The sequence below is a fragment of the Phasianus colchicus genome, chromosome 6 (assembly GCF_987193195.1).
Source record: "Phasianus colchicus chromosome 6, bPhaCol1.hap1.1, whole genome shotgun sequence".
NCBI lineage: Eukaryota > Metazoa > Chordata > Aves > Galliformes > Phasianidae > Phasianus > Phasianus colchicus.
This window is the reverse complement of record NC_143441.1, coordinates 1,616,784-1,638,060: the sequence shown is the minus strand read 5'-3', so window position 1 is coordinate 1,638,060 and position 21,277 is coordinate 1,616,784.

Sequence of the window (21,277 nt, the reverse complement as noted above, 5' to 3'; positions counted from 1 at the left end):
GCGGTTCTTGTCTTCTCCTTGTGTCCATGCATTCTGCACTATGCTTCTCTCTCATTCTTATGCCTTTCCGTTTATTCCTAGGGACATTTCGTTTTTCTCTGTTTTTCCGATGCTACACTTCAGCATTCTGTGACGAACAGAGTGGAAGGGAAAAGCCCCTCTAATAAGGCAGCTAGAAGTTCCGGAGCGACACACGTTGTGCTTTCAGAGAGGACGTTACAGAAAGTCGAGAGATGTGGATTCTTTCCTGCGGAGAAAAAAACCCCTGTTTTCAGGCAATGCAGTATGCAGAATTCACACGTTCTTGGCATCACAGTTCCGTTATTTCGCTCACGCACGTCTAAATCGGCTCTCGCGTTGAACCGCTTCGGAGAGTTTGCAGTTGCTGGCCGAGAAATCGCGGTTCTCCCCGAATGCCGCTGTGTGCCTTCAGCAGCGGTCTCGTCTCTCTCGCATGCCGAGAAAGAGCGACTTCAGCCGGATGCTTTTCTCGGACGAGCGGCTTCTTCTGCGCACATCGCAAAGGAGCGGTTCTTGTCTTCTCCTTGTGTCCATGCATTCTGCACTACGCTTCTCTCTCATTCTTATGCCTTTCCGTTTATTCCTAGGGACATTTCGTTTTTCTCTGTTTTTCCGATGCTACACTTCAGCATTCTGTGACGAACATAGTAGAAGGGAAAAGCCCCTCTAATAAGGCAGCTAGAAGTTCCAGGAGAGACACACGTTGTGCTTTCAGAGAGGACGTTACAGAAAGTCGAGAGATGTGGATTCTTTCCTGCGGAGAAAAAACCCCCTGTTTTCAGGAAATGCAGTATTCTGAAATCGCACGTTCTCGGCATAGCAATTTCGCTATTTCGCTCTCGTGGGTGGACGGCGCCACTCTCTGTTAACCGCTTCGGAGAGTTTGCAGTTGCTGGCCGAGAAATCGCACTTCTCCCCGAATGCCGCTGTGTGCCTTCAGCAGCGGTCTCGTCTCTCTCGCATGCCGAGAAAGAGCGACTTCAGCCGGATGCTTTTCTCGGACGAGCGGCTTCTTCTGCGCACATCGCAAAGGAGCGGTTCTTGTCTTCTCCTTGTGTCCATGCATTCTGCACTACGCTTCTCTCTCATTCTTATGCCTTTCCGTTTATTCCTAGGGACATTTCGTTTTTCTCTGTTTTTCCGATGCTACACTTCAGCATTCTGTGAAGAACAGAGTGGAAGGGAAAAGCCCCTCTAATAAGGCAGCTAGAAGTTCCAGGAGCGACACACGTTGTGCTTTCAGAGAGGACGTTACAGAAAGTCGAGAGATGTGGATTCTTTCCTGCGGAGAAAAAACCCCCTGTTTTCAGGAAATGCAGTATTCTGAAATCGCACGTTCTCGGCATAGCAATTTCGCTATTTCGCTCTCGTGGGTGGACGGCGCCACTCTCTGTTAACCGCTTCGGAGAGTTTGCAGTTGCTGGCCGTTAAATCGCCCTTCTCCCCGAATGCCGCTGTGTGCCTTCAGCAGCGGTCTCGTCTCTCTCGCATGCCGAGAAAGAGCGACTTCAGCCGGATGCTTTTCTCGGACGAGCGGCTTCTTCTGCGCACATCGCAAAGGAGCGGTTCTTGTCTTCTCCTTGTGTCCATGCATTCTGCACTACGCTTCTCTCTCATTCTTAACCCTTGATTCCTAGGGACATTTCGTTTTTCTCTGTTTTTCCGATGCTACACTTCAGCATTCTGTGACGAACAGAGTGGAAGTGAAAAGCCCCTCTAATAAGGCAGCTAGAAGTTCCAGGAGCGACACACGTTGTGCTTTCAGAGAGGACGTTACAGAAAGTCGAGAGATGTGGAATCTTTCCTGCGGAGAAAAAAACCCCTGTTTTCAGGAAATGCAGTATTCTGAAATCGCACGTTCTCGGCATAGCAATTTCGCTATTTCGCTCTCGTGGGTGGACGGCGCCACTCTCTGTTAACCGCTTCGGAGAGTTTGCAGTTGCTGGCCGAGAAATCGCGGTTCTCCCCGAATGCCGCTGTGTGCCTTCAGCAGCGGTCTCGTCTCTCTCGCATGCCGAGAAAGAGCAACTTCAGCCGGATGCTTTTCTCGGACGAGCGGCTTCTTCTGCGCACATCGCAAAGGAGCGGTTCTTGTCTTCTCCTTGTGTCCATGCATTCTGCACTACGCTTCTCTCTCATTCTTATGCCCTTCCGTTTATTCCTAGGGACATTTCGTTTTTCTCTGTTTTTCCGATGCTACACTTCAGCATTCTGTGACGAACAGAGTGGAAGGGAAAAGCCCCTCTAATAAGGCAGCTAGAAGTTCCAGGAGCGACACACGTTGTGCTTTCGGGGAGGACGTTACAGAAAGTCGAGAGATGTGGATTCTTTCCTGCGGAGAAAAAAACCCCTGTTTTCAGGCAATGCAGTATGCAGAATTCACACGTTCTTGGCATCACAGTTCCGTTATTTCGCTCACGCACGTCTAAATCAGCTCTCGCGTTGAACCGCTTCGGAGAGTTTGCAGTTGCTGGCCGAGTAATCGCGGTTCTCCCCGAATGCCGCTGTGTGCCTTCAGCAGCGGTCTCGTCTCTCTCGCATGCCGAGAAAGAGCGACTTCAGCCGGATGCTTTTCTCGGACGAGCGGCTTCTTCTGCGCACATCGCAAAGGAGCGGTTCTTGTCTTCTCCTTGTGTCCATGCATTCTGCACTACGCTTCTCTCTCATTCTTATGCCTTTCCGTTTATTCCTAGGGACATTTCGTTTTTCTGTTTTTCCGATGCTACACTTCAGCATTCTGTGAAGAACAGAGTGGAAGGGAAAAGCCCCTCTAATAAGGCAGCTAGAAGTTCCAGGAGCGACACACGTTGTGCTTTCAGAGAGGACGTTACAGAAAGTCGAGAGATGTGGATTCTTTCCTGCGGAGAAAAAACCCCCTGTTTTCAGGAAATGCAGTATTCTGAAATCGCACGTTCTCGGCATAGCAATTTCGCTATTTCGCTCTCGTGGGTGGACGGCGCCACTCTCTGTTAACCGCTTCGGAGAGTTTGCAGTTGCTGGCCGAGAAATCGCGGTTCTCCCCGAATGCCGCTGTGTGCCTTCAGCAGCGGTCTCGTCTCTCTCGCATGCCGAGAAAGAGCGACTTCAGCCGGATGCTTTTCTCGGACGAGCGGCTTCTTCTGCGCACATCGCAAAGGAGCGGTTCTTGTCTTCTCCTTGTGTCCATGCATTCTGCACTACGCTTCTCTCTCATTCTTATGCCTTTCCGTTTATTCCTAGGGACATTTCGTTTTTCTCTGTTTTTCCGATGCTACACTTCAGCATTCTGTGACGAACAGAGTGGAAGGGAAAAGCCCCTCTAATAAGGCAGCTAGAAGTTCCGGAGCGACACACGTTGTGCTTTCAGAGAGGACGTTACAGAAAGTCGAGAGATGTGGATTCTTTCCTGCGGAGAAAAAACCCCCTGTTTTCAGGCAATGCAGTATGCAGAATTCACACGTTCTTGGCATCACAGTTCCGTTATTTCGCTCACGCACGTCTAAATCGGCTCTCGCGTTGAACCGCTTCGGAGAGTTTGCAGTTGCTGGCCGAGAAATCGCGGTTCTCCCCGAATGCCGCTGTGTGCCTTCAGCAGCGGTCTCGTCTCTCTCGCATGCCGAGAAAGAGCGACTTCAGCCGGATGCTTTTCTCGGACGAGCGGCTTCTTCTGCGCACATCGCAAAGGAGCGGTTCTTGTCTTCTCCTTGTGTCCATGCATTCTGCACTACGCTTCTCTCTCATTCTTAACCCTTGATTCCTAGGGACATTTCGTTTTTCTCTGTTTTTCCGATGCTACACTTCAGCATTCTGTGACGAACAGAGTGGAAGGGAAAAGCCCCTCTAATAAGGCAGCTAGAAGTTCCAGGAGAGACACACGTTGTGCTTTCAGAGAGGACGTTACAGAAAGTCGAGAGATGTGGAATCTTTCCTGCGGAGAAAAAACCCCCTGTTTTCAGGAAATGCAGTATTCTGAAATCGCACGTTCTCGGCATAGCAATTTCGCTATTTCGCTCTCGTGGGTGGACGGCGCCACTCTCTGTTAACCGCTTCGGAGAGTTTGCAGTTGCTGGCCGAGAAATCGCGGTTCTCCCCGAATGCCGCTGTGTGCCTTCAGCAGCGGTCTCGTCTCTCTCGCATGCCGAGAAAGAGCGACTTCAGCCGGATGCTTTTCTCGGACGAGCGGCTTCTTCTGCGCACATCGCAAAGGAGCGGTTCTTGTCTTCTCCTTGTGTCCATGCATTCTGCACTACGCTTCTCTCTCATTCTTATGCCCTTCCGTTTATTCCTAGGGACATTTCGTTTTTCTCTGTTTTTCCGATGCTACACTTCAGCATTCTGTGACGAACAGAGTGGAAGGGAAAAGCCCCTCTAATAAGGCAGCTAGAAGTTCCAGGAGCGACACACGTTGTGCTTTCAGAGAGGACGTTACAGAAAGTCGAGAGATGTGGATTCTTTCCTGCGGAGAAAAAAACCCCTGTTTTCAGGCAATGCAGTATGCAGAATTCACACGTTCTTGGCATCACAGTTCCGTTATTTCGCTCACGCACGTCTAAATCGGCTCTCGCGTTGAACTGCTTCGGAGAGTTTGCAGTTGCTGGCCGAGAAATCGCGGTTCTCCCCGAATGCCGCTGTGTGCCTTCAGCAGCGGTCTCGTCTCTCTCGCATGCCGAGAAAGAGCGACTTCAGCCGGATGCTTTTCTCGGACGAGCGGCTTCTTCTGCGCACATCGCAAAGGAGCGGTTCTTGTCTTCTCCTTGTGTCCATGCATTCTGCACTACGCTTCTCTCTCATTCTTATGCCTTTCCGTTTATTCCTAGGGACATTTCGTTTTTCTCTGTTTTTCCGATGCTACACTTCAGCATTCTGTGACGAACAGAGTGAAGGGAAAAGCCCCTCTAATAAGGCAGCTAGAAGTTCCAGGAGCGACACACGTTGTGCTTTCAGAGAGGACGTTACAGAAAGTCGAGAGATGTGGATTCTTTCCTGCGGAGAAAAAACCCCCTGTTTTCAGGCAATGCAGTATGCAGAATTCACACGTTCTTGGCATCACAGTTCCGTTATTTCGCTCACGAACGTCTAAATCGGCTCTCGCGTTGAACCGCTTCGGAGAGTTTGCAGTTGCTGGCCGAGAAATCGCGGTTCTCCCCGAATGCCGCTGTGTGCCTTCAGCAGCGGTCTCGTCTCTCTCGCATGCCGAGAAAGAGCGACTTCAGCCGGATGCTTTTCTCGGACGAGCGGCTTCTTCTGCGCACATCGCAAAGGAGCGGTTCTTGTCTTCTCCTTGTGTCCATGCATTCTGCACTACGCTTCTCTCTCATTCTTATGCCTTTCCGTTTATTCCTAGGGACATTTCGTTTTTCTCTGTTTTTCCGATGCTACACTTCAGCATTCTGTGAAGAACAGAGTGGAAGGGAAAAGCCCCTCTAATAAGGCAGCTAGAAGTTCCGGAGCGACACACGTTGTGCTTTCAGAGAGGACGTTACAGAAAGTCGAGAGATGTGGATTCTTTCCTGCGGAGAAAAAACCCCCTGTTTTCAGGCAATGCAGTATGCAGAATTCACACGTTCTTGGCATCACAGTTCCGTTATTTCGCTCACGAACGTCTAAATCGGCTCTCGCGTTGAACCGCTTCGGAGAGTTTGCAGTTGCTGGCCGAGAAATCGCGGTTCTCCCCGAATGCCGCTGTGTGCCTTCAGCAGCGGTCTCGTCTCTCTCGCATGCCGAGAAAGAGCGACTTCAGCCGGATGCTTTTCTCGGACGAGCGGCTTCTTCTGCGCACATCGCAAAGGAGCGGTTCTTGTCTTCTCCTTGTGTCCATGCATTCTGCACTACGCTTCTCTCTCATTCTTATGCCTTTCCGTTTATTCCTAGGGACATTTCGTTTTTCTCTGTTTTTCCGATGCTACACTTCAGCATTCTGTGACGAACAGAGTGGAAGGGAAAAGCCCCTCTAATAAGGCAGCTAGAAGTTCCGGAGCGACACACGTTGTGCTTTCAGAGAGGACGTTACAGAAAGTCGAGAGATGTGGATTCTTTCCTGCGGAGAAAAAACCCCCTGTTTTCAGGCAATGCAGTATGCAGAATTCACACGTTCTTGGCATCACAGTTCCGTTATTTCGCTCACGCACGTCTAAATCGGCTCTCGCGTTGAACCGCTTCGGAGAGTTTGCAGTTGCTGGCCGAGAAATCGCGGTTCTCCCCGAATGCCGCTGTGTGCCTTCAGCAGCGGTCTCGTCTCTCTCGCATGCCGAGAAAGAGCGACTTCAGCCGGATGCTTTTCTCGGACGAGCGGCTTCTTCTGCGCACATCGCAAAGGAGCGGTTCTTGTCTTCTCCTTGTGTCCATGCATTCTGCACTACGCTTCTCTCTCATTCTTATGCCTTTCCGTTTATTCCTAGGGACATTTCGTTTTTCTCTGTTTTTCCGATGCTACACTTCAGCATTCTGTGACGAACATAGTAGAAGGGAAAAGCCCCTCTAATAAGGCAGCTAGAAGTTCCAGGAGAGACACACGTTGTGCTTTCAGAGAGGACGTTACAGAAAGTCGAGAGATGTGGATTCTTTCCTGCGGAGAAAAAACCCCCTGTTTTCAGGAAATGCAGTATTCTGAAATCGCACGTTCTCGGCATAGCAATTTCGCTATTTCGCTCTCGTGGGTGGACGGCGCCACTCTCTGTTAACCGCTTCGGAGAGTTTGCAGTTGCTGGCCGAGAAATCGCGGTTCTCCCCGAATGCCGCTGTGTGCCTTCAGCAGCGGTCTCGTCTCTCTCGCATGCCGAGAAAGAGCGACTTCAGCCGGATGCTTTTCTCGGACGAGCGGCTTCTTCTGCGCACATCGCAAAGGAGCGGTTCTTGTCTTCTCCTTGTGTCCATGCATTCTGCACTACGCTTCTCTCTCATTCTTATGCCTTTCCGTTTATTCCTAGGGACATTTCGTTTTTCTCTGTTTTTCCGATGCTACACTTCAGCATTCTGTGAAGAACAGAGTGGAAGGGAAAAGCCCCTCTAATAAGGCAGCTAGAAGTTCCAGGAGCGACACACGTTGTGCTTTCAGAGAGGACGTTACAGAAAGTCGAGAGATGTGGATTCTTTCCTGCGGAGAAAAAACCCCCTGTTTTCAGGCAATGCAGTATTCTGAAATCGCACGTTCTCGGCATAGCAATTTCGCTATTTCGCTCTCGTGGGTGGACGGCGCCACTCTCTGTTAACCGCTTCGGAGAGTTTGCAGTTGCTGGCCGAGAAATCGCGGTTCTCCCCGAATGCCGCTGTGTGCCTTCAGCAGCGGTCTCGTCTCTCTCGCATGCCGAGAAAGAGCGACTTCAGCCGGATGCTTTTCTCGGACGAGCGGCTTCTTCTGCGCACATCGCAAAGGAGCGGTTCTTGTCTTCTCCTTGTGTCCATGCATTCTGCACTACGCTTCTCTCTCATTCTTATGCCTTTCCGTTTATTCCTAGGGACATTTCGTTTTTCTCTGTTTTTCCGATGCTACACTTCAGCATTCTGTGACGAACAGAGTGGAAGGGAAAAGCCCCTCTAATAAGGCAGCTAGAAGTTCCGGAGCGACACACGTTGTGCTTTCAGAGAGGACGTTACAGAAAGTCGAGAGATGTGGATTCTTTCCTGCGGAGAAAAAACCCCCTGTTTTCAGGCAATGCAGTATGCAGAATTCACACGTTCTTGGCATCACAGTTCCGTTATTTCGCTCACGCACGTCTAAATCGGCTCTCGCGTTGAACCGCTTCGGAGAGTTTGCAGTTGCTGGCCGAGAAATCGCGGTTCTCCCCGAATGCCGCTGTGTGCCTTCAGCAGCGGTCTCGTCTCTCTCGCATGCCGAGAAAGAGCGACTTCAGCCGGATGCTTTTCTCGGACGAGCGGCTTCTTCTGCGCACATCGCAAAGGAGCGGTTCTTGTCTTCTCCTTGTGTCCATGCATTCTGCACTACGCTTCTCTCTCATTCTTAACCCTTGATTCCTAGGGACATTTCGTTTTTCTCTGTTTTTCCGATGCTACACTTCAGCATTCTGTGACGAACAGAGTGGAAGGGAAAAGCCCCTCTAATAAGGCAGCTAGAAGTTCCAGGAGAGACACACGTTGTGCTTTCAGAGAGGACGTTACAGAAAGTCGAGAGATGTGGAATCTTTCCTGCGGAGAAAAAAACCCCTGTTTTCAGGAAATGCAGTATTCTGAAATCGCACGTTCTCGGCATAGCAATTTCGCTATTTCACTCTCGTGGGTGGACGGCGCCACTCTCTGTTAACCGCTTCGGAGAGTTTGCAGTTGCTGGCCGAGAAATCGCGGTTCTCCCCGAATGCCGCTGTGTGCCTTCAGCAGCGGTCTCGTCTCTCTCGCATGCCGAGAAAGAGCGACTTCAGCCGGATGCTTTTCTCGGACGAGCGGCTTCTTCTGCGCACATCGCAAAGGAGCGGTTCTTGTCTTCTCCTTGTGTCCATGCATTCTGCACTACGCTTCTCTCTCATTCTTATGCCCTTCCGTTTATTCCTAGGGACATTTCGTTTTTCTCTGTTTTTCCGATGCTACACTTCAGCATTCTGTGACGAACAGAGTGGAAGGGAAAAGCCCCTCTAATAAGGCAGCTAGAAGTTCCAGGAGCGACACACGTTGTGCTTTCAGAGAGGACGTTACAGAAAGTCGAGAGATGTGGATTCTTTCCTGCGGAGAAAAAAACCCCTGTTTTCAGGCAATGCAGTATGCAGAATTCACACGTTCTTGGCATCACAGTTCCGTTATTTCGCTCACGCACGTCTAAATCGGCTCTCGCGTTGAACTGCTTCGGAGAGTTTGCAGTTGCTGGCCGAGAAATCGCGGTTCTCCCCGAATGCCGCTGTGTGCCTTCAGCAGCGGTCTCGTCTCTCTCGCATGCCGAGAAAGAGCGACTTCAGCCGGATGCTTTTCTCGGACGAGCGGCTTCTTCTGCGCACATCGCAAAGGAGCGGTTCTTGTCTTCTCCTTGTGTCCATGCATTCTGCACTACGCTTCTCTCTCATTCTTATGCCTTTCCGTTTATTCCTAGGGACATTTCGTTTTTCTCTGTTTTTCCGATGCTACACTTCAGCATTCTGTGACGAACAGAGTGGAAGGGAAAAGCCCCTCTAATAAGGCAGCTAGAAGTTCCAGGAGCGACACACGTTGTGCTTTCAGAGAGGACGTTACAGAAAGTCGAGAGATGTGGATTCTTTCCTGCGGAGAAAAAACCCCCTGTTTTCAGGCAATGCAGTATGCAGAATTCACACGTTCTTGGCATCACAGTTCCGTTATTTCGCTCACGAACGTCTAAATCGGCTCTCGCGTTGAACCGCTTCGGAGAGTTTGCAGTTGCTGGCCGAGAAATCGCGGTTCTCCCCGAATGCCGCTGTGTGCCTTCAGCAGCGGTCTCGTCTCTCTCGCATGCCGAGAAAGAGCGACTTCAGCCGGATGCTTTTCTCGGACGAGCGGCTTCTTCTGCGCACATCGCAAAGGAGCGGTTCTTGTCTTCTCCTTGTGTCCATGCATTCTGCACTACGCTTCTCTCTCATTCTTATGCCTTTCCGTTTATTCCTAGGGACATTTCGTTTTTCTCTGTTTTTCCGATGCTACACTTCAGCATTCTGTGACGAACAGAGTGGAAGGGAAAAGCCCCTCTAATAAGGCAGCTAGAAGTTCCGGAGCGACACACGTTGTGCTTTCAGAGAGGACGTTACAGAAAGTCGAGAGATGTGGATTCTTTCCTGCGGAGAAAAAACCCCCTGTTTTCAGGCAATGCAGTATGCAGAATTCACACGTTCTTGGCATCACAGTTCCGTTATTTCGCTCACGCACGTCTAAATCGGCTCTCGCGTTGAACCGCTTCGGAGAGTTTGCAGTTGCTGGCCGAGAAATCGCGGTTCTCCCCGAATGCCGCTGTGTGCCTTCAGCAGCGGTCTCGTCTCTCTCGCATGCCGAGAAAGAGCGACTTCAGCCGGATGCTTTTCTCGGACGAGCGGCTTCTTCTGCGCACATCGCAAAGGAGCGGTTCTTGTCTTCTCCTTGTGTCCATGCATTCTGCACTACGCTTCTCTCTCATTCTTATGCCTTTCCGTTTATTCCTAGGGACATTTCGTTTTTCTCTGTTTTTCCGATGCTACACTTCAGCATTCTGTGACGAACATAGTAGAAGGGAAAAGCCCCTCTAATAAGGCAGCTAGAAGTTCCAGGAGCGACACACGTTGTGCTTTCAGAGAGGACGTTACAGAAAGTCGAGAGATGTGGATTCTTTCCTGCGGAGAAAAAACCCCCTGTTTTCAGGAAATGCAGTATTCTGAAATCGCACGTTCTCGGCATAGCAATTTCGCTATTTCGCTCTCGTGGGTGGACGGCGCCACTCTCTGTTAACCGCTTCGGAGAGTTTGCAGTTGCTGGCCGAGAAATCGCGGTTCTCCCCGAATGCCGCTGTGTGCCTTCAGCAGCGGTCTCGTCTCTCTCGCATGCCGAGAAAGAGCGACTTCAGCCGGATGCTTTTCTCGGACGAGCGGCTTCTTCTGCGCACATCGCAAAGGAGCGGTTCTTGTCTTCTCCTTGTGTCCATGCATTCTGCACTACGCTTCTCTCTCATTCTTATGCCTTTCCGTTTATTCCTAGGGACATTTCGTTTTTCTCTGTTTTTCCGATGCTACACTTCAGCATTCTGTGAAGAACAGAGTGGAAGGGAAAAGCCCCTCTAATAAGGCAGCTAGAAGTTCCAGGAGCGACACACGTTGTGCTTTCAGAGAGGACGTTACAGAAAGTCGAGAGATGTGGATTCTTTCCTGCGGAGAAAAAACCCCCTGTTTTCAGGCAATGCAGTATGCAGAATTCACACGTTCTTGGCATCACAGTTCCGTTATTTCGCTCACGAACGTCTAAATCGGCTCTCGCGTTGAACCGCTTCGGAGAGTTTGCAGTTGCTGGCCGAGAAATCGCGGTTCTCCCCGAATGCCGCTGTGTGCCTTCAGCAGCGGTCTCGTCTCTCTCGCATGCCGAGAAAGAGCGACTTCAGCCGGATGCTTTTCTCGGACGAGCGGCTTCTTCTGCGCACATCGCAAAGGAGCGGTTCTTGTCTTCTCCTTGTGTCCATGCATTCTGCACTACGCTTCTCTCTCATTCTTATGCCTTTCCGTTTATTCCTAGGGACATTTCGTTTTTCTCTGTTTTTCCGATGCTACACTTCAGCATTCTGTGACGAACAGAGTGGAAGGGAAAAGCCCCTCTAATAAGGCAGCTAGAAGTTCCGGAGCGACACACGTTGTGCTTTCAGAGAGGACGTTACAGAAAGTCGAGAGATGTGGATTCTTTCCTGCGGAGAAAAAAACCCCTGTTTTCAGGCAATGCAGTATGCAGAATTCACACGTTCTTGGCATCACAGTTCCGTTATTTCGCTCACGCACGTCTAAATCGGCTCTCGCGTTGAACCGCTTCGGAGAGTTTGCAGTTGCTGGCCGAGAAATCGCGGTTCTCCCCGAATGCCGCTGTGTGCCTTCAGCAGCGGTCTCGTCTCTCTCGCATGCCGAGAAAGAGCGACTTCAGCCGGATGCTTTTCTCGGACGAGCGGCTTCTTCTGCGCACATCGCAAAGGAGCGGTTCTTGTCTTCTCCTTGTGTCCATGCATTCTGCACTACGCTTCTCTCTCATTCTTATGCCTTTCCGTTTATTCCTAGGGACATTTCGTTTTTCTCTGTTTTTCCGATGCTACACTTCAGCATTCTGTGACGAACATAGTAGAAGGGAAAAGCCCCTCTAATAAGGCAGCTAGAAGTTCCAGGAGAGACACACGTTGTGCTTTCAGAGAGGACGTTACAGAAAGTCGAGAGATGTGGATTCTTTCCTGCGGAGAAAAAACCCCCTGTTTTCAGGAAATGCAGTATTCTGAAATCGCACGTTCTCGGCATAGCAATTTCGCTATTTCGCTCTCGTGGGTGGACGGCGCCACTCTCTGTTAACCGCTTCGGAGAGTTTGCAGTTGCTGGCCGAGAAATCGCACTTCTCCCCGAATGCCGCTGTGTGCCTTCAGCAGCGGTCTCGTCTCTCTCGCATGCCGAGAAAGAGCGACTTCAGCCGGATGCTTTTCTCGGACGAGCGGCTTCTTCTGCGCACATCGCAAAGGAGCGGTTCTTGTCTTCTCCTTGTGTCCATGCATTCTGCACTACGCTTCTCTCTCATTCTTATGCCTTTCCGTTTATTCCTAGGGACATTTCGTTTTTCTCTGTTTTTCCGATGCTACACTTCAGCATTCTGTGAAGAACAGAGTGGAAGGGAAAAGCCCCTCTAATAAGGCAGCTAGAAGTTCCAGGAGCGACACACGTTGTGCTTTCAGAGAGGACGTTACAGAAAGTCGAGAGATGTGGATTCTTTCCTGCGGAGAAAAAACCCCCTGTTTTCAGGAAATGCAGTATTCTGAAATCGCACGTTCTTGGCATAGCAATTTCGCTATTTCGCTCTCGTGGGTGGACGGCGCCACTCTCTGTTAACCGCTTCGGAGAGTTTGCAGTTGCTGGCCGTTGAATCGCCCTTCTCCCCGAATGCCGCTGTGTGCCTTCAGCAGCGGTCTCGTCTCTCTCGCATGCCGAGAAAGAGCGACTTCAGCCGGATGCTTTTCTCGGACGAGCGGCTTCTTCTGCGCACATCGCAAAGGAGCGGTTCTTGTCTTCTCCTTGTGTCCATGCATTCTGCACTACGCTTCTCTCTCATTCTTAACCCTTGATTCCTAGGGACATTTCGTTTTTCTCTGTTTTTCCGATGCTACACTTCAGCATTCTGTGACGAACAGAGTGGAAGGGAAAAGCCCCTCTAATAAGGCAGCTAGAAGTTCCAGGAGCGACACACGTTGTGCTTTCAGAGAGGACGTTACAGAAAGTCGAGAGATGTGGAATCTTTCCTGCGGAGAAAAAAACCCCTGTTTTCAGGAAATGCAGTATTCTGAAATCGCACGTTCTCGGCATAGCAATTTCGCTATTTCGCTCTCGTGGGTGGACGGCGCCACTCTCTGTTAACCGCTTCGGAGAGTTTGCAGTTGCTGGTCGAGAAATCGCGGTTCTCCCCGAATGCCGCTGTGTGCCTTCAGCAGCGGTCTCGTCTCTCTCGCATGCCGAGAAAGAGCGACTTCAGCCGGATGCTTTTCTCGGACGAGCGGCTTCTTCTGCGCACATCGCAAAGGAGCGGTTCTTGTCTTCTCCTTGTGTCCATGCATTCTGCACTACGCTTCTCTCTCATTCTTATGCCCTTCCGTTTATTCCTAGGGACATTTCGTTTTTCTCTGTTTTTCCGATGCTACACTTCAGCATTCTGTGACGAACAGAGTGGAAGGGAAAAGCCCCTCTAATAAGGCAGCTAGAAGTTCCAGGAGCGACACACGTTGTGCTTTCGGGGAGGACGTTACAGAAAGTCGAGAGATGTGGATTCTTTCCTGCGGAGAAAAAAACCCCTGTTTTCAGGCAATGCAGTATGCAGAATTCACACGTTCTTGGCATCACAGTTCCGTTATTTCGCTCACGCACGTCTAAATCAGCTCTCGCGTTGAACCGCTTCGGAGAGTTTGCAGTTGCTGGCCGAGTAATCGCGGTTCTCCCCGAATGCCGCTGTGTGCCTTCAGCAGCGGTCTCGTCTCTCTCGCATGCCGAGAAAGAGCGACTTCAGCCGGATGCTTTTCTCGGACGAGCGGCTTCTTCTGCGCACATCGCAAAGGAGCGGTTCTTGTCTTCTCCTTGTGTCCATGCATTCTGCACTACGCTTCTCTCTCATTCTTATGCCTTTCCGTTTATTCCTAGGGACATTTCGTTTTTCTGTTTTTCCGATGCTACACTTCAGCATTCTGTGAAGAACAGAGTGGAAGGGAAAAGCCCCTCTAATAAGGCAGCTAGAAGTTCCAGGAGCGACACACGTTGTGCTTTCAGAGAGGACGTTACAGAAAGTCGAGAGATGTGGATTCTTTCCTGCGGAGAAAAAACCCCCTGTTTTCAGGAAATGCAGTATTCTGAAATCGCACGTTCTCGGCATAGCAATTTCGCTATTTCGCTCTCGTGGGTGGACGGCGCCACTCTCTGTTAACCGCTTCGGAGAGTTTGCAGTTGCTGGCCGAGAAATCGCGGTTCTCCCCGAATGCCGCTGTGTGCCTTCAGCAGCGGTCTCGTCTCTCTCGCATGCCGAGAAAGAGCGACTTCAGCCGGATGCTTTTCTCGGACGAGCGGCTTCTTCTGCGCACATCGCAAAGGAGCGGTTCTTGTCTTCTCCTTGTGTCCATGCATTCTGCACTACGCTTCTCTCTCATTCTTATGCCTTTCCGTTTATTCCTAGGGACATTTCGTTTTTCTCTGTTTTTCCGATGCTACACTTCAGCATTCTGTGACGAACAGAGTGGAAGGGAAAAGCCCCTCTAATAAGGCAGCTAGAAGTTCCGGAGCGACACACGTTGTGCTTTCAGAGAGGACGTTACAGAAAGTCGAGAGATGTGGATTCTTTCCTGCGGAGAAAAAAACCCCTGTTTTCAGGCAATGCAGTATGCAGAATTCACACGTTCTTGGCATCACAGTTCCGTTATTTCGCTCACGCACGTCTAAATCGGCTCTCGCGTTGAACCGCTTCGGAGAGTTTGCAGTTGCTGGCCGAGAAATCGCGGTTCTCCCCGAATGCCGCTGTGTGCCTTCAGCAGCGGTCTCGTCTCTCTCGCATGCCGAGAAAGAGCGACTTCAGCCGGATGCTTTTCTCGGACGAGCGGCTTCTTCTGTGCACATCGCAAAGGAGCGGTTCTTGCCTTCTCCTTGTGTCCATGCATTCTGCACTACGCTTCTCTCTCATTCTTATGCCTTTCCGTTTATTCCTAGGGACATTTCGTTTTTCTCTGTTTTTCCGATGCTACACTTCAGCATTCTGTGACGAACATAGTAGAAGGGAAAAGCCCCTCTAATAAGGCAGCTAGAAGTTCCAGGAGAGACACACGTTGTGCTTTCAGAGAGGACGTTACAGAAAGTCGAGAGATGTGGATTCTTTCCTGCGGAGAAAAAACCCCCTGTTTTCAGGAAATGCAGTATTCTGAAATCGCACGTTCTCGGCATAGCAATTTCGCTATTTCGCTCTCGTGGGTGGACGGCGCCACTCTCTGTTAACCGCTTCGGAGAGTTTGCAGTTGCTGGCCGAGAAATCGCACTTCTCCCCGAATGCCGCTGTGTGCCTTCAGCAGTGGTCTCGTCTCTCTCGCATGCCGAGAAATAGCGACTTCAGCCGGCTGCTTTTCTCGGACGAGCGGCTTCTTCTGCGCACATCGCAAAGGAGCGGTTCTTGTCTTCTCCTTGTGTCCATGCATTCTGCACTACGCTTCTCTCTCATTCTTATGCCTTTCCGTTTATTCCTAGGGACATTTCGTTTTTCTCTGTTTTTCCGATGCTACACTTCAGCATTCTGTGACGAACAGAGTGGAAGGGAAAAGCCCCTCTAATAAGGCAGCTAGAAGTTCCAGGAGCGACACACGTTGTGCTTTCAGAGAGGACGTTACAGAAAGTCGAGAGATGTGGATTCTTTCCTGCGGAGAAAAAACCCCCTGTTTTCAGGAAATGCAGTATTCTGAAATCGCACGTTCTCGGCATAGCAATTTCGCTATTTCGCTCTCGTGGGTGGACGGCGCCACTCTCTGTTAACCGCTTCGGAGAGTTTGCAGTTGCTGGCCGAGAAATCACGGTTCTCCCCGAATGCCGCTGTGTGCCTTCAGCAGCGGTCTCGTCTCTCTCGCATGCCGAGAAAGAGCGACTTCAGCCGGATGCTTTTCTCGGACGAGCGGCTTCTTCTGCGCACATCGCAAAGGAGCGGTTCTTGTCTTCTCCTTGTGTCCATGCATTCTGCACTACGCTTCTCTCTCATTCTTAACCCTTGATTCCTAGGGACATTTCGTTTTTCTCTGTTTTTCCGATGCTACACTTCAGCATTCTGTGACGAACAGAGTGGAAGGGAAAAGCCCCTCTAATAAGGCAGCTAGAAGTTCCAGGAGCGACACACGTTGTGCTTTCGGGGAGGACGTTACAGAAAGTCGAGAGATGTGGATTCTTTCCTGCGGAGAAAAAAACCCCTGTTTTCAGGCAATGCAGTATTCAGAATTCACACGTTCTTGGCATCACAGTTCCGTTATTTCGCTCACGCACGTCTAAATCAGCTCTCGCGTTGAACCGCTTCGGAGAGTTTGCAGTTGCTGGCCGAGAAATCGCGGTTCTCCCCGAATGCCGCTGTGTGCCTTCAGCAGCGGTCTCGTCTCTCTCGCATGCCGAGAAAGAGCGACTTCAGCCGGATGCTTTTCTCGGACGAGCGGCTTCTTCTGCGCACATCGCAAAGGAGCGGTTCTTGTCTTCTCCTTGTGTCCATGCATTCTGCACTACGCTTCTCTCTCATTCTTATGCCTTTCCGTTTATTCCTAGGGACATTTCGTTTTTCTGTTTTTCCGATGCTACACTTCAGCATTCTGTGAAGAACAGAGTGGAAGGGAAAAGCCCCTCTAATAAGGCAGCTAGAAGTTCCAGGAGCGACACACGTTGTGCTTTCAGAGAGGACGTTACAGAAAGTCGAGAGATGTGGATTCTTTCCTGCGGAGAAAAAACCCCCTGTTTTCAGGAAATGCAGTATTCTGAAATCGCACGTTCTCGGCATAGCAATTTCGCTATTTCGCTCTCGTGGGTGGACGGCGCCACTCTCTGTTAACCGCTTCGGAGAGTTTGCAGTTGCTGGCCGAGAAATCGCGGTTCTCCCCGAATGCCGCTGTGTGCCTTCAGCAGCGGTCTCGTCTCTCTCGCATGCCGAGAAAGAGCGACTTCAGCCGGATGCTTTTCTCGGACGAGCGGCTTCTTCTGCGCACATCGCAAAGGAGCGGTTCTTGTCTTCTCCTTGTGTCCATGCATTCTGCACTACGCTTCTCTCTCATTCTTATGCCTTTCCGTTTATTCCTAGGGACATTTCGTTTTTCTCTGTTTTTCCGATGCTACACTTCAGCATTCTGTGAAGAACAGAGTGGAAGGGAAAAGCCCCTCTAATAAGGCAGCTAGAAGTTCCGGAGCGACACACGTTGTGCTTTCAGAGAGGACGTTACAGAAAGTCGAGAGATGTGGATTCTTTCCTGCGGAGAAAAAACCCCCTGTTTTCAGGCAATGCAGTATGCAGAATTCACACGTTCTTGGCATCACAGTTCCGTTATTTCGCTCACGCACGTCTAAATCGGCTCTCGCGTTGAACCGCTTCGGAGAGTTTGCAGTTGCTGGCCGAGAAATCGCGGTTCTCCCCGAATGCCGCTGTGTGCCTTCAGCAGCGGTCTCGTCTCTCTCGCATGCCGAGAAAGAGCGACTTCAGCCGGATGCTTTTCTCAGACGAGCGGCTTCTTCTGCGCACATCGTAAAGGAGCGGTTCTTGTCTTCTCCTTGTGTCCATGCATTCTGCACTACGCTTCTCTCTCATTCTTATGCCTTTCCGTTTATTCCTAGGGACATTTCGTTTTTCTCTGTTTTTCCGATGCTACACTTCAGCATTCTGTGACGAACATAGTAGAAGGGAAAAGCCCCTCTAATAAGGCAGCTAGAAGTTCCAGGAGAGACACACGTTGTGCTTTCAGAGAGGACGTTACAGAAAGTCGAGAGATGTGGATTCTTTCCTGCGGAGAAAAAACCCCCTGTTTTCAGGAAATGCAGTATTCTGAAATCGCACGTTCTCGGCATAGCAATTTCGCTATTTCGCTCTCGTGGGTGGACGGCGCCACTCTCTGTTAACCGCTTCGGAGAGTTTGCAGTTGCTGGCCGAGAAATCGCACTTCTCCCCGAATGCCGCTGTGTGCCTTCAGCAGTGGTCTCGTCTCTCTCGCATGCCGAGAAAGAGCGACTTCAGCCGGCTGCTTTTCTCGGACGAGCGGCTTCTTCTGCGCACATCGCAAAGGAGCGGTTCTTGTCTTCTCCTTGTGTCCATGCATTCTGCACTACGCTTCTCTCTCATTCTTATGCCTTTCCGTTTATTCCTAGGGACATTTCGTTTTTCTCTGTTTTTCCGATGCTACACTTCAGCATTCTGTGAAGAACAGAGTGGAAGGGAAAAGCCCCTCTAATAAGGCAGCTAGAAGTTCCAGGAGCGACACACGTTGTGCTTTCAGAGAGGACGTTACAGAAAGTCGAGAGATGTGGATTCTTTCCTGCGGAGAAAAAACCCCCTGTTTTCAGGAAATGCAGTATTCTGAAATCGCACGTTCTCGGCATAGCAATTTCGCTATTTCGCTCTCGTGGGTGGACGGCGCCACTCTCTGTTAACCGCTTCGGAGAGTTTGCAGTTGCTGGCCGAGAAATCGCGGTTCTCCCCGAATGCCGCTGTGTGCCTTCAGCAGCGGTCTCGTCTCTCTCGCATGCCGAGAAAGAGCGACTTCAGCCGGATGCTTTTCTCGGACGAGCGGCTTCTTCTGCGCACATCGCAAAGGAGCGGTTCTTGTCTTCTCCTTGTGTCCATGCATTCTGCACTACGCTTCTCTCTCATTCTTATGCCTTTCCGTTTATTCCTAGGGACATTTCGTTTTTCTCTGTTTTTCCGATGCTACACTTCAGCATTCTGTGACGAACAGAGTGGAAGGGAAAAGCCCCTATAATAAGGCAGCTAGAAGTTCCGGAGCGACACACGTTGTGCTTTCAGAGAGGACGTTACAGAAAGTCGAGAGATGTGGATTCTTTCCTGCGGAGAAAAAACCCCCTGTTTTCAGGCAATGCAGTATGCAGAATTCACACGTTCTTGGCATCACAGTTCCGTTATTTCGCTCACGCACGTCTAAATCGGCTCTCGCGTTGAACCGCTTCGGAGAGTTTGCAGTTGCTGGCCAAGAAATCGCGGTTCTCCCCGAATGCCGCTGTGTGCCTTCAGCAGCGGTCTCGTCTCTCTCGCATGCCGAGAAAGAGCGACTTCAGCCGGATGCTTTTCTCAGACGAGCGGCTTCTTCTGCGCACATCGCAAAGGAGCGGTTCTTGTCTTCTCCTTGTGTCCATGCATTCTGCACTACGCTTCTCTCTCATTCTTATGCCTTTCCGTTTATTCCTAGGGACATTTCGTTTTTCTCTGTTTTTCCGATGCTACACTTCAGCATTCTGTGACGAACATAGTAGAAGGGAAAAGCCCCTCTAATAAGGCAGCTAGAAGTTCCAGGAGAGACACACGTTGTGCTTTCAGAGAGGACGTTACAGAAAGTCGAGAGATGTGGATTCTTTCCTGCGGAGAAAAAACCCCCTGTTTTCAGGAAATGCAGTATTCTGAAATCGCACGTTCTCGGCATAGCAATTTCGCTATTTCGCTCTCGTGGGTGGACGGCGCCACTCTCTGTTAACCGCTTCGGAGAGTTTGCAGTTGCTGGCCGAGAAATCGCGGTTCTCCCCGAATGCCGCTGTGTGCCTTCAGCAGCGGTCTCGTCTCTCTCGCATGCCGAGAAAGAGCGACTTCAGCCGGATGCTTTTCTCGGACGAGCGGCTTCTTCTGCGCACATCGCAAAGGAGCGGTTCTTGTCTTCTCCTTGTGTCCATGCATTCTGCACTACGCTTCTCTCTCATTCTTAACCCTTGATTCCTAGGGACATTTCGTTTTTCTCTGTTTTTCCGATGCTACACTTCAGCATTCTGTGACGAACAGAGTGGAAGTGAAAAGCCCCTCTAATAAGGCAGCTAGAAGTTCCAGGAGCGACACACGTTGTGCTTTCAGAGAGGACGTTACAGAAAGTCGAGAGATGTGGATTCTTTCCTGCGGAGAAAAAACCCCCTGTTTTCAGGAAATGCAGTATTCTGAAATCGCACGTTCTCGGCATAGCAATTTCGCTATTTCGCTCTCGTGGGTGGACGGCGCCACTCTCTGTTAACCGCTTCGGAGAGTTTGCAGTTGCTGGTCGAGAAATCGCGGTTCTCCCCGAATGCCGCTGTGTGCCTTCAGCAGCGGTCTCGTCTCTCTCGCATGCCGAGAAAGAGCGACTTCAGCCGGATGCTTTTCTCGGACGAGCGGCTTCTTCTGCGCACATCGCAAAGGAGCGGTTCTTGTCTTCTCCTTGTGTCCATGCATTCTGCACTACGCTTCTCTCTCATTCTTATGCCTTTCCGTTTATTCCTAGGGACATTTCGTTTTTCTCTGTTTTTCCGATGCTACACTTCAGCATTCTGTGACGAACAGAGTGGAAGGGAAAAGCCCCTCTAATAAGGCAGCTAGAAGTTCCAGGAGCGACACACGTTGTGCTTTCGGGGAGGACGTTACAGAAAGTCGAGAGATGTGGATTCTTTCCTGCGGAGAAAAAAACCCCTGTTTTCAGGCAATGCAGTATTCAGAATTCACACGTTCTTGGCATCACAGTTCCGTTATTTCGCTCACGCACGTCTAAATCAGCTCTCGCGTTGAACCGCTTCGGAGAGTTTGCAGTTGCTGGCTGAGAAATCGCGGTTCTCCCCGAATGCCGCTGTGTGCCTTCAGCAGCGGTCTCGTCTCTCTCGCATGCCGAGAAAGAGCGACTTCAGCCGGATGCTTTTCTCGGACGAGCGGCTTCTTCTGCGCACATCGCAAAGGAGCGGTTCTTGTCTTCTCCTTGTGTCCATGCATTCTGCACTACGCTTCTCTCTCATTCTTATGCCTTTCCGTTTATTCCTAGGGACATTTCGTTTTTCTGTTTTTCCGATGCTACACTTCAGCATTCTGTGAAGAACAGAGTGGAAGGGAAAAGCCCCTCTAATAAGGCAGCTAGAAGTTCCAGGAGCGACACACGTTGTGCTTTCAGAGAGGACGTTACAGAAAGTCGAGAGATGTGGATTCTTTCCTGCGGAGAAAAAACCCCCTGTTTTCAGGAAATGCAGTATTCTGAAATCGCACGTTCTCGGCATAGCAATTTCGCTATTTCGCTCTCGTGGGTGGACGGCGCCACTCTCTGTTAACCGCTTCGGAGAGTTTGCAGTTGCTGGCCGAGAAATCGCACTTCTCCCCGAATGCCGCTGTGTGCCTTCAGCAGCGGTCTCGTCTCTCTCGCATGCCGAGAAAGAGCGACTTCAGCCGGATGCTTTTCTCGGACGAGCGGCTTCTTCTGCGCACATCGCAAAGGAGCGGTTCTTGTCTTCTCCTTGTGTCCATGCATTCTGCACTACGCTTCTCTCTCATTCTTATGCCTTTCCGTTTATTCCTAGGGACATTTCGTTTTTCTCTGTTTTTCCGATGCTACACTTCAGCATTCTGTGACGAACAGAGAGGAAGGGAAAAGCCCCTCTAATAAGGCAGCTAGAAGTTCCAGGAGCGACACACGTTGTGCTTTCAGAGA